The sequence below is a fragment of the Choloepus didactylus genome, chromosome 2, assembly GCF_015220235.1.
Source record: "Choloepus didactylus isolate mChoDid1 chromosome 2, mChoDid1.pri, whole genome shotgun sequence".
NCBI lineage: Eukaryota > Metazoa > Chordata > Mammalia > Pilosa > Megalonychidae > Choloepus > Choloepus didactylus.
In genome coordinates, this window is record NC_051308.1 from 8,235,586 (window position 1) to 8,252,539 (window position 16,954).

General features: G+C 34.8%; 1 pseudogene; it reads right to left on the reverse strand.

Moving 5' to 3' along the window:
* Positions 1 to 1,074: 1,074 nt before the first annotated feature.
* Positions 1,075 to 14,610, reverse strand: LOC119528240 (annotated as a pseudogene).
* Between the last annotated feature and the right edge of the window lie 2,344 nt (positions 14,611 to 16,954).

The window sequence follows — 16,954 nt, forward strand, 5'->3', positions numbered from 1 at the left end:
AACATTGAGATTTCAGTTTTAAGGTATACTGAAATCCTAAGAGTAGCATTACCCTGAGCACCCTCTAATATCTAGCTTGTTTGAATAAGCAGAAAGATTCATGTCTCCGTTTTACATGGCTTGATGTTTGTGGAAGCTCTTAGTGGAGTACTTGCTACATTTACTGGGAAAAATCAGATAGAAAGTGGCCTTTAGGTTCACTTTTAATAGGAAAATTACAACACTAATACACAAATCAAATCTTACACAGTTAACATTTGCTTGTTGAAAGCAATGCCTTAAATCAAATAAAATTAAGCTGTTTTACTTTTCCCTCACAAGAACATTAAAATTAGGAAGGGGAACTTAAACAGGAAATTTTAAAAAGATAATACAAATTTTCTTAGTAATCCTTGGGTAGTTATAACAGTTTCCACTTTTTGTTTGTTTCTTTGAACAGGGATTTTGGTCCAAAGTTGTGTTTGTTCTTAGTATCTGCTCTGTCTCCCCCTGTCGCAGATCGGCTTCCTCCACAACTACCACCTTTTGGTTCTCCACAGCTTGAACTACTATAGGAAGCACATGGAGGAGGGTACCTCTTTTCCATAGAAGGGGGAAGCCCTCTTTCTTGTCTTCCAACATGATCTTGACCACTTGAATAGAGATCACTTCGGCTGCTTGAGTAACTCTCGACTTCCACCATATCTGTCACATGAGCAGCTGTAATCATCAAAGCCACTGCTTCACCATAAGATGGCAGGAGCTCTCATGTAGGTGGAACACGATGTGAGTTACCGTAACTCTCATATGAAACTCTGAAGCACTCTCCACTTGGATGATCTCATAGTCTCAATCACGACCATAGCCATCTCTTATCAATATAGCCTCTTGATGGATAGTCATCACGTGAGCTGGAATGACCATAATCACGGTATGTATAATCCCTTGCTGGTGGTACATAATCTCTTATATCATGAGAATTTGGTTAATCTCTGCTTGAATAGCTGTCTTTAGTAGAATAGGCAGCTATTAGTAGAATTGGGGACAAATAAGCATCTCTACAAGATGGCAGGGGTTCCCTTCGTGGTGCCCTCCTTAACTATCTCTTCCATGTGATACAGGAGCTCTTCCTCCCAGTCCACTGCTGCTGCAAACTGGTCCTGAGGGGGCAGATCTTTTAGGAGGAGGACCCCCACTTCATGGTATGGTCCTCTTTTTATAGGATGTGGTCCGCTGGAAGAACTCATACTAAGATTCATGGAATAGGCACCATCAGCCATGTGTCCTCCACGTGAGGGAGGTCCCTTGTTCCTCCATGTCCTGCTTTTCTGCCTCTAAAACTTCTGGGATGGCATCTGCTTCTTGAAGGCGGAGGTGATCCATGTCTACCACTTTCAAATGATGGTTTAGTGGCTTGTTCCACCTTGATTGCTTTTCCATCTAAAGACTTTCTATTCATGTCTCTGCCTGTGTCCTTGGCATCAGGCAGGCTTTCAAAGGTAACCAAAGCAAAACCTCTCTATTTTTTGGTTTCACAGTTTTTCATCAAGAATATTTCCACTATTCCTTGATATTTGCCAAATACTGCTTCAAGGGCTTTCTCATTTGTTTCTGTGTTGAGCCCACCAATGAAGAACTTTCCTGGATGGTCTGCTTCAACCTCATTTCCCCCTGGAGTCAGAGGAAGGTGAGGATGGTTTCAAGCTCCTACAAGCTCACTGATAGGTGTATCCTAGGTGCTCAGCATGCATGAGGGCTGCTGGGTAGGGTCAGAGGACAGGAGGGTGAAGCCACTAGCACTACTGCCCAACGAATGTGAACAAAGGAGACAGCAACCTTTATACTGCCCGGGAATGAGGCTGAAGGACTTCTCCTACCATTTTTAAAGCTGTGTTTTCTTCATTTGGTAGTCTCCCAGTTACTACAACCCTTTATCTATTTTCTGGAATTTTGACTAAGATAGATCTGCCAGTCTTTGCTAGTTGTTCAAATATTCTGTGGGAGAATGGCATTCTGGAGTATCTTATACCCCCATCTTGGTTGACCAGAAGGTTATTCTCTACTTTTTCCAGTTTGCCAGAGCTGCCATTATGCAAAATGCCAAAAATTAGAGCTGCCATTATGCAAAATGCCAGAAATGAGGGGTTTTATTAGGTTACAAACTTACAGTCTTAAGGCCATAAAAGTGTCCAAACTAAGGCATCAACAAGAGGATACCTTCACTGAAGGAAGGTCAATGGCGTCCTGAACACCTCTGTCAGATGGGAAGGCACATGGCTGGCATCTGCTGGGCCTTTGCTCCCAGGTTGCGTTTCAAAATGGTTCTCTCCAAAATGTGTCTCTTATCTTCTCTCCCTCAGCTTCTGTGCATCCTTGCTTGGGCTTCTGTCTCTCTTAGCTTCTATCTCTCAGCTCTTATGTGCCTTTGCTTGTTCTCCCAGGGTGTTTCTCTCTAAGTGTGTGTGGGGGTCCTCTTTTAGCTTCTCCAGGGCAAACTCTGGGCTTCATCTCTTAGCTTAGCATCTCCAAATGTCTTTCTGTCTGCATTTCCAAGCATCTGGGTATGTGTTGGCTCTTAGCTTCTCCTGGGGGCAAACCTTGATTACATATCTTAGCTTCTCTTCAAAATGTCTCTCTCAGCTTCTCTGAATGTCTCTCTCAGCTTCTCTGAGCTCCTTCTCTCCATGATCTCTCTTAAAGGACTCCAGTGAACTAATCAAGATGCACACTGAATGGGCGGGATCCATACCTCCATGGAAATAATTTCATCAGAGGTCTCACCCACTTTTGGGTGGGTCACATCTGCATGAAAACGATCAATGAAAGTTTCCATACAACCAAATTGGATTAAAAGATCATGGCTTTTCTGGGGTCCATAACAATTTCAAACCTGCATGTTAGTGTTTTTTTCTGAACTTGTCTCTTATCCAGAGCATGTGCACATGGCCTTAGGAATTCCCCCATTTACATGTATCTGAAAGTCCCCTTTTTCCCTAAGAAATAGTCTTTCTTCTATGTCCTAGTTGCTATATTTTATCTTAAAGCTGGTAATCCTTTGTCCCAGGCTTCTGTGATGTGATTATTTCTAACAGCATATTAGCTGCATTGTGGGCTCTTTCTTTGTGCTGGGCAAGCGCTGGGATGGTGATCATGTGATACATCTTTGTCAGTGTTTCAGGATGCCACCAGATAGAGTGGTACCGATACACATGCATCCCAGCAAGTGCATAAGGGTCACTGTTCTCCTTCTAGAACTGGATCCAGGGATCTACACTGGGAGTTTGGGCCAGCTCTGCACCAAGTTGGGAATGGTGTGGAGGAAAGGCCAGCAATGTTGCCATGAGATTTTCCTACCATTTTTAAGTTTCCTTTTTCTGATTCAGTGCTTGCCCCTTTATTTAAACATTTTAACTATTTTCCAGAGCTCTGAAAAAGGTGTTTCTTCTAGTTTTTGCTTATTTAAAACTACTTTGGGAGGACAGAACCTAGGAGTACCTTGCTCTACTATCTTGGTGACATCATTCTTCAGCCCTTTTTTTATAAATCAGATTTCCTCTCAGAGTGGCCTACTTCTGAGCTTCAGTTTTTAAATTTAATTAACTAGTTAACTAAATTGAGGCAATGCTGGATATTTGATGATCATTTATTAGCACATTTCTTTTACAAATGTTATTGTATACTTTTTTACTCAAATGAGTATCATGATACACATGTTCTCATTTTTGCTGTCAGATGAATTTTTGTACAACCCTGCTTTGGTGATTGGCTCGTATCAGCCAAAATATTTTTAGTACTAATGTTGCAATTTTCTTGGCTTCTCCTTGAATTTCTGGGGTGATTCACTGCTGGATCATAGTGCTACATTGGCAGACTCATTTTGCTTTATGGTGTGCCCTCCCCTCCACGTTTGCTTCAGATGGCCTACAACATATTCATAGGATTCTTGGAGCCCTGAATACTTGGCTACATTAATGACTGCCTCATACATTGTCATCCAACATGACAGAAAGACAGGGCTTCCCTGGAATAGTAAAAGCAGAGGAGCAATATTAGCATTAAGAAGTAATATTATTTACTCAGCACTATCATTTGAAGGTACATGAGATTAATACAGTAAACTCAAAAGGTTTAAAAGCAAAATGATGGAATCTGTAATGTTTATTAATGGGCAAAGATAAATGATAATTTAGTGGCTGGGATTCTGGGGCTAAGCACAATCAATTTGGATTAGATTCACATTACCAAAATGAATACCTTTTATTTCTGCATAATGTTAGATCATAAGTTTTTAGTTTTTCCACTAGACTACAGAAGTAAAAGAAATTCTGGTTTCACCATAAATTAATTAACAACAGAAGTATAACAGGTTATCATATTTCAAAAAGAACTAGGTTATTTAAGGATTACTGTTTAATCATAGTTTTAAGAAATTTGGACAGTCATTGAATCTATTTCTAATCTGGGGAATAATCCATACAATATCAGAGGGAGAACTATTCTATATCACACTAGAACTATGATAATTCACTTTTTTATATATAGAGAGAGATCTTAGATGGTGCATTGTCTAGCAAAATGGAAAGCATAATCAGGAAATAGATGATTGCAGAAGACAGTTGGTATCAACTGGGCCTCACTTGGAAAGATGTTTTGAAATATTCAGTGAGAATGTTATCTGGCATAATCCAGAAAGCAATAAAACTTTTCTCGGGCCTCCCAGGAGGGAGTTGCCAGTGGGGACTTGGAGATTTGAGGGATATTCATGAATATGTTTAGTGAATGAGACTTACATAAGGTGTGAGCTGTCAGTTCAGAAAGACCAGCCTGTGGAGCACGTCTCATCTACAGTGGGAATGAGCACCTTGCAGTAAGTATATTTTATGCTTAACCAAATATTTTAAGATTTTCTATTCAAAATAATATATAACTCATTATGCCATGTTTTCCTCTTCTCCCTCCACTTGATATATATACTATCATTCTAGTATCTGAGAGTATCTATTAATACTGAAATTCCATGTAAAACAAATATACATGGCAAACCAAACAATTACTCACCACTACTATCCCCTCTGCATTACAGTTACTGAAAGCATTTTCATATGATGAATTTCAAAACACAGCTTGAAGTGAGTGAAATGTCTTCTAGGAACATATTTTTAGAGAAATATCTTACAGAGGACTAAAACATATTAAACTTATCCACCCAACCAACTCCACACTTACACAAATAAAATATTTATAATATTACAAAAGCATCTTATTATTCTTTAATACAGGACATTTTTCTTTAAAAATCCTTTCATCTTAAAAAGAAATGCATGAGTCATAAAATAGTTTGGGATTTTGTAAAACACTTTAATATTGAAGTTGAGTTTTTTTATGATCACTTGGCTATTGACTAGTTGTCTTTTAAAACATTTTCAGCTAATTTTTATAATATGAAATTTCAGTAAAGTGAAAGGTAGATTTAACAATAAATATTTCTATCTTAGTCTCTTCTACACTTTCTAACAAATTGATTTTATTGAAGATCGTGCTTGTTTGTTTACTAGTTTATTTCACTATATCAAAACTAACTATTGCAATGGTTTAGCAGTTCCTTAGTGTCCAGGAAATTGTTCCATTTGCCTGTGTTTTTTAAAGCAAGTCCCTTAATATTTAGCTTTCCCGTGTTGTAGTAATTTCTTAAGGTTTTTGCTATGGAGTAATTAGCATTTGGATTGTTCTACCAGTCATTTCCATTCTCCCATTAATCTTGGGGTATGATTTATTCTTTCTACTTGCTTTGATGCCCCACTTCCTAATACAAAGAATTACTGTTTTCTTAACCGTGAAGTCTCTTTTGTGCAGTGAATCGCGTATGACTCTGCTACTCCTTAGATTCAGTTATATTCCAGAAATATTCAGGATCTCATTGTTTCGTAGTATCTTTCAACATTCATACATTATTATTTATTTGAGGCATTCAACTCCACCCACTCATTTTTATCCTATAATGTCATTTCCATCATTACTTTCTTGAAATTCTCTTTTCCACATCTAGTGACTTTTCTCTATATGATTCTATAGATAACCATTATTTTAGAGCATAAAATGTTTTTCAAAAAATGGAATAAGTGAACAGGATGGCAGTAGTGGGAAAGGGAAATGATTTTAGAACCTTGAATGCCTATTATCTTGCAGGATTTTTTTTTTATATACTTAAAAATATCCATTTGGGACACAAATGATTAATCCCATATTAAAGACTTTTAAAAAGGTTTAGAAAGGTAAAAGAGTTTGCTTAAAGTCATAAAACTAGGAAATGGCAACATATGGATAGGAAATGAAATTTTCCTATTTCATTCATATTCTTTCTCACTAGATTGTGCCACCTCCTTGTGTGTACAAATAGATTCCATATTTCCTGTGATTGGTTCTTTATAGCACACTCTAGATCAAGTACACTTAGTGCCAAAGGTCATGAAACAGGCTGAAGCTTGACTGCCTTTGAGATAAGGCTTAATACTATTTAAAGAGCAAGTTGTAGACTGGCAGGATACCAGATAATTATGTATTTTGGACAGCTCTATAAGTTGCCTTGAATTCTGGGCTAATTCTAATAGTACCTTTGTGTTCTACTAGGGGCTAAAGTTGAAACACAGTCCTGAAGGAAGTCCTTCCATATGTCTGATTTTAAATGAGAATGGCACCAGAAGTCCAGAGGCTTCACAATCTAAGACTACTGGTAGGAAATCTAGGGTGTTTTCATCTTTAAGAGACTACTGAAAATTCTTCCGTTAAGGAAAATATTAATAAATTTTACCACATTAAAAGAAAACATAATACATGGTAAAATATCATAATGTCAAAAGACAAATAACAAACTAAGAAAATATTTGCGTTTTATATCATAAACCAGGGGCTAAATCCTTAGTATACAAATAACCATACAAATGTGTAAGAAAATAAATAGTATACAATAAAAGAAATATAAATAGTGCTTAAATATATGACAGGAGGTTCAATATCAATGATAAGAAAACAAATAAAAATGAAAACTACACTGGTCTCCTGGGTGGGGTGTTTCAAGAATTTCAAATGTGACTAGTATGAGTCTATTGGATTTGGTAATAAAGTAGTCAACTTCTCATCTCAGTTCCAGTAGTTTCTGAGCTATTATGGATGCCAAATATCAGTGGGTTAAAAAGTGAATGGGAAAGGAAGATGGGAGTATAGCAGTTGTAGCCTGTTCTTTTGAGGAATTTGATATGAAGATAAGGTAGTCAATAGAACAGATTTAAAGAAGGCACAGAGACAAGGCAGTGTATTTTCCGTGAACATTTTAATATTAGATATGAACACATTTGTAGTCTAAAATACAGGAGCCAGGAGAGGAAAGTTCAGCTTTTGGCAATTGAAGTTAGGTAATTTGGATCAACTTCTCTATGAGGATTAGACAATTTGAACCAAAAATAAATCTGCTTGAAAACTTTGAGAGATAACAAAGCAAGGAATAATTATGAGGACAAGATCAGATAGAAGATGGAAACACAGAGGGGTGACCATAAGCTTTTCCACTTGGGACATCCACTGATTTCAGAATTTATGATTGAGAGGCTGAGAAGTTGAACAGAGCTTTTGTTAGACACTCAGGACTAGGATGGCACAAAATAGGGTCAAGATAACACTGAAGGCCAAGGTGTTTGATAACTTCTGATGCTTTGGGTTGGAAACAAGGAATCATTCATTGGTTGAAATGGAAACTGACATCTTAGGAGTAAGAGATATTCGGAATTAAATGGACCTTTACAAGGACAGAAACCCTGATTGGAGGAAGTTATCCTTAATTGGTAATGACTTTATCCAACTGCCAAAGATAAACTTAAAATCCCTGTAGAATAAGACATCATCATACTAGCCTCAAATTAGTTTTACTAATTTTTAAATAGAATCTGAAGCATTTAAGTAAGAATAAACAATCAAGGAGATGTGACAATAAGAACAAAATTTTTTAAAAAACAAAAGAAAGAGATCATAGGAAAATCAGGTGGTGGTTAAATGGACATTAAAATAATTATTTTTAATATTTTCAAGGATAGAAAAGGTAAGATTGAGAATTAGTATTGAGAATTATGTTAGAGAAATTGAACTTAGAAATTTCAGAACTGAAAAATATAATAAGCACAATTAAGATCTCAGTAAATGGGTTTAACAGCATTTTCGATACCACTAAAGAGAGAATTAGTGGATCAGAAAATGGGTATAAGGGAATATCCAAAACAAAGCATGGAGAGACAAAAGGATCAAAAACACAGAGAAGAGATAAGGAACGTATAATATACGACTGAGAAAGACTAACAGAAATGTCATTGGAGAGAGAGAGAGAGAAAGAAAGGGTCAGAAGCAATATTTAAAAATTTTCCAAAAGACATCAAGCCGCAGAATTGAGAATTCTTACAAACCCCAAGTAGGATAAATATAAAGAAAACCACAAGTGGGCACATTAGAGTTAAACCAAGAACAAAGAGAAAAAATGTGAAAAGCAGCCAGCAGGGGTGAGAGTAAATCACATTATCTTCAAAGAAGCAACAATTCAACTGAGAGATGACTTCTCAGCAGAGACAATGGAAACCAAAAGAAAGTAAAATGAGATCTGCAGAGAACACCTAAAGTTTTATTCCCAGTGGAAAAAAAGTACTTGAGGAAGGAAGTTTAAATAAAGACAGTTTCCTGTTAAAAAAAACAACAAGAATTTATTATCATTAGATCTGCACTAAAGGAAATACTAAACAATGATTTTCAGGCAGAAAGTAAATGAATAAATAAAAGAGAAGAAATATAAAGGGTAAATATGTGACTGAACAAAAATTATGAATAATATATACAGTATTAATATATAAGCTAGGAAGGGGGAAAATGAGCACTTCATCTGGAAATCTGGTTAAAATACTAAGTAACATTAGATATTGATATGTCAAAGATGTTTTAATCCTAGTATAACTCACATAAAGGAAAAATAAAAGAATTTATAACTACTAAACAGAGAGGAAAACATAATGATAAAAAATAATAAAAAAGAAGATAAGAAAAAGGAAAAGAGTATACAATCAATCATACAAATATAAAGCAAATAGTAAGATAGTATATTTATGCCCAAATATATCAATAATCACAATAAACAAAACTGTAGAATAAATATTCCAATTAAAATACAAAGATTGACAAGCCAAATAAAAAATATAAAACAAGTATATGCTGTTCAAAAGACACATCCAATATATAAAGTTACAAAAACATGGAAAGTAAAACAATTCAAAACATCCATGCAAACACTGGCCAAAATAGAGCTGATTTGGTAATAGTAATATCAGCCAAGGTAGACTTTAAGGAAAGTGTCATTAGTAGAGGTTTAGAAGGGTCTCTAACGATAAATGATTTAAATCAACAAGAAGACATAACAATTCTAAATTCTGAATTTGTGTGCATGTATAAGAAAGTCATAATATACATAAAGCAAAAATTAACAGTACTAAAAAGATAAACAAATTTCCAATCACAGTGGGAGATTTTTAGGACAGCTCTTTCAGTAAATGATAGAATAAACAGACAGAAATACTGTTTTGGTTTGCTGAATTTTCTGAAATGCAATATACCAGAAGTGGGTTGGCTTTTACAATGGGGATTTATTAGCTTACGAAGTTACAGTTCTTAGGCAGTGAAAAAGTCCCAACTAAAGGCATCAATAGGATGATACCTGGACCCTGAAGACAGACTGCTGGTATCCAGGACTGCTCTGTCACATGGGAAGGCACATGGCTGGTGTCTGCTAGTCCTTCACTCCTGGGTTTCATTGCTTTCAGCTTCTGGTTCCAGTGGCTCTTCTCTGAGCTTCTGTGGTCCTCTCCTGGCTTCTCTGGGGATTTTCTCCATAAGCATCTCTTAAATTCATCTCTCTACTTCTCTGGGGCTTCTCTGAGCTCTTATCCTCTCAAAGGGACTCCAGAAAAAGGATTAAGACCCACCTTGAATGGGATGGGTCACATCTCAGTTGAAATAACCTAACCCAAAGTTCCCTCCACAACAGGTCTGTACCCACAGGAATGGGTTAAAAGAATGTGGCCTTTTCTGGGGGTACATAACAACTCCAAAGTAACACAGATATTATATGTAACAATTGCATTATTTTCAAAAGCCAAAGGGAGAGGATGAAAGCTGAAGAAAGCAGAGGATGAGTCCTTCCCATATTAGCCCACGCCTTGACCACATGGAACGACTTGGGTCTCCTGAACATGCTATGGCCTTTCACATTTCCACATTTTCCACTTTCTGCTTTCTACTGTTTGAATGTCCTACTCTTCTTCAACTAGAAATGTCTTACTTATTTTCTTAAAGGCTTAGTTCATATATAATTTCCCTGGTTATTTCCCTTTTCTGGACTCTCATAGCATCTAGGTTATAAATATATTATGGCAAATGTTGCATTCCAATACAGGATTTATTTCGGCATTTCCCTATGCACTCTTTGAAGAAAGGGACTGTGACATACAGGTAGATGCATAGACAGCACAATTCCTAGTATTTAAAAGAGGCTCTATAAGTGTTTATTAAATTTATTTACCATATATCACACCCATCCTTTTTCTCTCTCCACCTCTATGTTAAAAGTAAATATTTCCAAACCTACTCCAGACTCAGCCTTATTTAAAATATTTAGACTATTGTAAGTGCACCAACAGCTCAGATTACTAGAACTTTAGAAAGATTTAGAAGTCTGGAGGCACTAATAGATAGCTGGAGTGTGAGAAAATGTGGCTGCATCCTTCTTATCAAGGTAAAAGCCTAAATACCAGCCAATATTAAAAGTGAAGGATGAATAATTAGGAAATTATTTAACCGTGCCATTTAAAAATTTCTATTATCAAAGCTTAACGTTTAAGTAAGGCTTCCTGCTTTTGGCACAAAACAATTAATTTAGGATTAATAGTGCTTGGCAATGTATTTTCAAGGTCTGAAATTATGATGTGATATGTGCCATAGCTTGTCAGCTGCCCTGAATGCAACTTTGCGTTGTTATTTCAGCCCCTTGGAAAAGGGAATATTCTTTTCTGGTTACCTCATCCAGCAGTATTCCAGGGAGCTGTTGGACTAAGTAGCAAATGAGCTATTTTGGACTCAGAACATGATGGTGCTTCTATCTTCTTTGGAAATAGCCAAGGGAAAAATAATAAAAACCAAACAAAAGCAAGTTTAAAGATGGCAACTTGACTTTTTCTTTGCAAATACTTACCTTGTTTGTAATTATTAAATGTGTGACTTCTAAAAATGTTTTCTCTCTTTTCTCTCCACTGTATCCTCAAGTTAGTACCTTATCTGGTTCATAGTATTTGCTCAATAAATGTTTGACTGAATGAGTAAATGAATGTCTCATTCTATAGTACCTTTAAAGACCTTGATTTTAAATCATAAAACAGAAAGATAAATGTTGACAAAGAAACAAAAAAAAAAATGCAAAAACTTTTAATGTTATCAAGTGTGATAGGATCTTTTGTTTCCAAATCTATTTTTGAATGTTTTTCATCTCATCTAGTTCAAATCTTGAATGTGAGAAGTTTAAGTCAGATTTTAACAACTCAACCCAAAAGTGGCTGGCTTTCTTTGATAATTTGTTATAGCTTTTCTTCTTTCAGATGTCTGAGTCTTTCTACAGCCTCTCCTTTCTCTAGAAGTTCTCTCAACACAATGATTCCTCAATAGTCTGACATTTCTTTACCAAAAATAGTCATCAATCCCCATTTAAATTGTTTATTTTTTTTGTGTGTAGTGTTTGTCTTTCCCTCCTGCCATTAAACTTTTAAATAACAAAAGGAAAAATGGACAATAATTTATCAGAACAAAGAAACTTGTTTGTTTTCCTAAAACTAGTGAAATTCAATCCCACTTATAAAATGAAAAGCTTTTACACACTGTATACTGACCGGATATCAATGTATGTATAACCTTTTAGCAAAACAAATAGAGAATTAAATCTCCTGATTGGTCTGTAAATATTAGGCTGCTTTTCTATTCTTGCTGCAGCAGGAATTCCAAGCTATTTGTCTTTTTAAGCTTTGCAAATGTAAAATACATTAATGTAGGTTATTTCGTCTATTACAAATTCATCTCACTGTCTATTAACATATCTCAACTCTAACTCCGTGGCACTTCTACCTGTATTATTCATTTTTCATTATCCCATAATCCAGGCCTCTCTGCTGAGAGACTGTAAAAACACAACTATTAGGCTCAAACTCAGGGAGATCTGTCTGTTGGGACATGGATTAGATCATCAAGTTATTTCAACAGGCTAAACCAACTGCCACTCAGTTATAGTGTGAGTCTCCCACTAGTGCCAATTCTAGCCACAGTCCATGATTAAAAGTTTCCTTATTTATTTCCAGTTGCCTCTAGCACCAACTCATATTAACTTGACAAGGTTCTGTGCATTTCTAGTTAACTTTCCTGATAAACTAGCAATCTATGTCTCCCTCTGTATATATTTTCCTTCAAATGAGGCTTCAAGACGTCAGTTTCCCCAAAGAGAGTTAATACTGGACTGAAGACAAAAACTTCATATTTTATCAATCTCAGGTCAGAACATTACCTGTCAAAATCGATTGTTTTTCTTCTCACTCTTTTCCTTATTAAGAATTCCAACAAAATATGTATGAGTTGAAGTAACAGAACAAACAGCATAGCCTAGAAAGTTTAAAGTTTAAATTCTACTCAATGTCAAGGCAAAAAGCAATAAAATAGGGGTATGAGTTACTGAGATTTATCAAAGCACTTTTTAAAATGTTGATAAGTTGGAAAAACCTAATTGTAGAGCAATGGGGTATTAGTTAAATAAATCATAATGTAGCCATTCAGTGGAATGTGAGGTGATCATTGTAAGTGATGATAGAAACATGTTTTTATTATTGAACCAGCAAAATATATAATATTTTACTTCTTGTGTGCATATAAAATTAAGGGAGATTACAAAAGTAATTATTGCTAGATTAGAACATTTCAGATAACCTTATTGTTTCTTTTGCTTTTCTGCATTATGAAATTCTCTTTTTTTAAAGAATGGGCAACACATAGACTCAACCGTTGTTTCTCAACCATGATTGAGAAAGAGGGACCATATTTACCCTTCTGCTTTGAGCAACCAAAAATCTGGACAAAATATACAAAACAATGGTTTTCAAACATTGGACAACAGACAGTCCAGGACATTGCTGAGGGAAGGCAAACAAATGAGGCAAGCTTGATAATTGTCCCAGCTTACTGCCTAGAGTGACTTTCCAGGCTGTAGTACAGGAAAGGGGAAACAAAACTGAGCCTGGAACTATCGCTGAGTTGAGAAAGCAATGTTGAGAATTGAATTTGGGGAAGCCAAGGTGGCTAGAATTAGCAAAGCAGAGGACTGGAGAGCAGAGAGTGGCCCAGAGAGTGAGCTCTGGAGATCTGCAAAGCATTCCTTTGGAGTCTGTATTTCAGTACAACTAAGCACATGAATGTAAGGAAACTAGATGAAGCTAGAGAAAGAATCACAAGAAAGGAGAAATCACATAAAGATGGGAATTGTTCATGTTCTCAATAACAAGACGGGAGAAACTTCGAAATATAATGGGTATAATGTTGAATACTCAGTAGGATATTGTCCCAGTAGTGAGAAGAAATGAACCTCAGAATAAAGGCTCAATTTATTCTGCCTATCGTAGCTTAAAAGCAAACCTCAGAAGGATCAGGACATTTCCAAGTAAATTAACTGTATCATAGGAAAAAGCTCAAAAACAGTTAAAGAAATAGAAAAAAAATCTCAGCATCCAACATTGTAATTCTCACAAATCCTGGGATCTAATCAGAAAGTACAAAGCATGCAAAGATGCAGGGGAAAAATGATCCATAATGATAAAAATCAATCATTAGGAAAAACAGAAATGAAAGCTATGATAGAATTAGTGAAAAAAGGTTTTAAAACATTAAATATACTCCATATGTTCACCAAAGTAGTAGAGGAAACACAGTCATGTTAAGGAGAAAAAGGGATGATAAAGAGACCCAAATTGAACTTCTAGAGTTGAAAAAATACAATGTCTGAGCTGAAAAATACACTGGATAGGCTAGCCAATAGAGGTTATAAAATGCAATCATTAAAATTACTCAGTTAATCCTAAAGAAGGCAGAAAAATGGAAAAATAGAGCAAAGAACATATAGGATAAATAGAAACAAATAGCAGGATGGTAGATCAATACTTGTAATGGTTAATTTTATATATCAACTTGCTTAAGTTATGTCCATTTGTTTGATCAAACAAGCACTGGCCTGATTGTTACTGTGAGGGTATTTCATGCATGAATTTAAATCATTAGTCAGTTGGTTGTATTTCTGGCTGATTGTATCACATCTATACTCAACAAAGGAGACTGCCCCCAGCAATGAGGGGAGTTTCTTCATCCAATCTGTTGGAGACCTTAAAAGTGAGATTAATGATTTCCTCAGTCAGAGCAAAGAATTTCTATCTCTGCTTCAGCCAGCCCAATTCTCCTAAGGAATTCAATGTCACCTTCATCGGAGTTTCCAACTTGTAGCCCATGAAATTCAGACTTTCCAATTCCCATGGTCATGTGAGTCAATTCCTATAATAAATTTCTTAGTATATATCTTGTTGGTTCTGTTTCTCTGGAGAACCTGACTAATACAATACCAAAACAAATCAATATTTGTATTAAAGGTAAATCCTCTGAACACCCCAATTAAAAGGTAGAGATCATTAGCTTGGATAAGAAAGCACATCTGTAAGATACCCATTTTAATTTTAAATTTTAATTTAAAATTTTAATTTAAAATTTTAATTATAAATAAGCAATAGATTAAAAGCAAATGGATGGACATATCAGGTAAATTTAATCAAAAGAAGGTTGTAGCAGCTATATTAAAATCAGGCAAAAGGAATATCAGAGCAAATAGTACCAAAGATAAGATAATTTCATGGTGGTAAAGGAGTTGATTCATCAAGGAGCACATAAGATTCCTAAATGCTTATGTATCTAATAACAGAGCTTCAAAATACATAAAGTAAAATGGATATTTCTGAAAGGAGAAGTAAATCCATGATTATAGGCAAAAGTTTCAGCATCTTTCTTTCAACAATTGAATGGACAAGTAAACAAATGTAGCAACAAAGACTTTAATGACATTAGCAAAAAACTTGATTTATTTAACATTTCTAGAACATTATAATGAACAACATCAGAATACAAACTATTTTCAACTGCACATAGAAAATTTAGCAAAATAGGTCATATTCTGAGCCATAAAAAATCTCAGCCCCCAAATTATAAATATTGAAATCACAAAAATTATGTTTTGTGATCAAAATAGAATTAAATTCAAAATCAGTAACAAAAGATATCTGGAAAATTCTCAAATATTTAGAAAATAAACAACACATGCCAAAATAACCTATAGGTCAAAGGAAATTAGAACTTATTTTGAATGGAATGGAAATTGAAATATGACATGTAAAAAACTGTGGGCTGTGGCAGCTATAGCAGTGTTTAAAGGAGTTTTGTAACCTTAAATACTTGAAAAGAAGAAAGTCCTTAAACAAATATCTTCATAGTCCACCTTAAGAAACTAGATAAAAAAGGGCAAATTAAATCCAAAGAAAGCAAAAAGAAAGAATTTTTAAAAAGTAAGGCAGAAATAAATATAAATTACAAAATCAATATAAAAAATCAACAGATCAATAAAATACGATCTTTGAGAAATTGTAGACATTTTATAATGTCTATAAAATTAATAGACATTTAGCCAGACTGATCAGGAAAAAAAGAGGGAAGGCACAAGTTGCCAAAACATAAATGAGAAAAAGGATATCTATATAAGATCATTCAGAAATCATGAGGCTAATAAAAGGATAAAGTAAACAAATTTATGTCAAATAATTAGACAACTATTAAATGAAATTGAAAAATTGCTTGATAAACTTCCAAATCTCACTCAAGAAGTTATAGATAACCTGAATAGGCCTAAATATAAAAAATAAATAATTTTTATTTTCAATGTTTCCAAGAAAAGAAAATCCTAGGCTTCACAAGTGAATTCTTTCAAATATATTAGGAAGAAAAAAGAAAGAAGAATTCTGAACAAACTCTTCCAGAAAATAGTAGTGATATACTTCCAAACTTAATCTGTGAATCTAGCATTGCTCTGATACCAAAACTAGACAAACATATGAAAACTAAAGTCCATTATTTCTCATGAACATAAAAACATAAGTTCTTACAAGTTTTAATAAATAAATTTCATTAGTATATTAAAAAGGATAATATATCTGACCAAGTAGTTGTTATCCCAGGAATGTAAAATTGATTTAATATGTAATTCATCATGTTAGCAGACTAAAGGAATCTAATTCACCATATTAAGATGCGAAAGAAGAAAAATCATATGATCATCAAGTAGATGTAGAAAGCATTTGACAAAATTCAACAGTTTATGACTTAAAAATCTCAGAAAACAAGGAATAGAGGGGACCTATTGGAATCTGTTAAACAACATCTAGGAAAGCTCTACAGCTCATTTACACTTAATGGAGAAAGTCTTAATGCATCCACCCTAATACTGGGAATAAGATGTGTGTCCCACCACTTCTGTTTAATAGTTTACTGTTAGTCTTAGGCAAGAAAAATATATAAAAGGAATCCACATTGGAGTGTGAGAAGTAAAACTTTCTTTCCAGATGACCTGATTATTTAGGTAGAAACTTTTAAGGGATCTATAAAAATGCCTCTGGAACTAATAAGTGAGTTCTGCAAAGTTACATCATACATATTCAGGATATAAATATCAGTTGAATCTTTACAGGCTATCAGTGAACAAATGGAAATAGAAATTAAGGAAACAATGCCATAAAAAATACTTAGGGATAAATTGGCAAAAGATGCGTGAGTACGTACA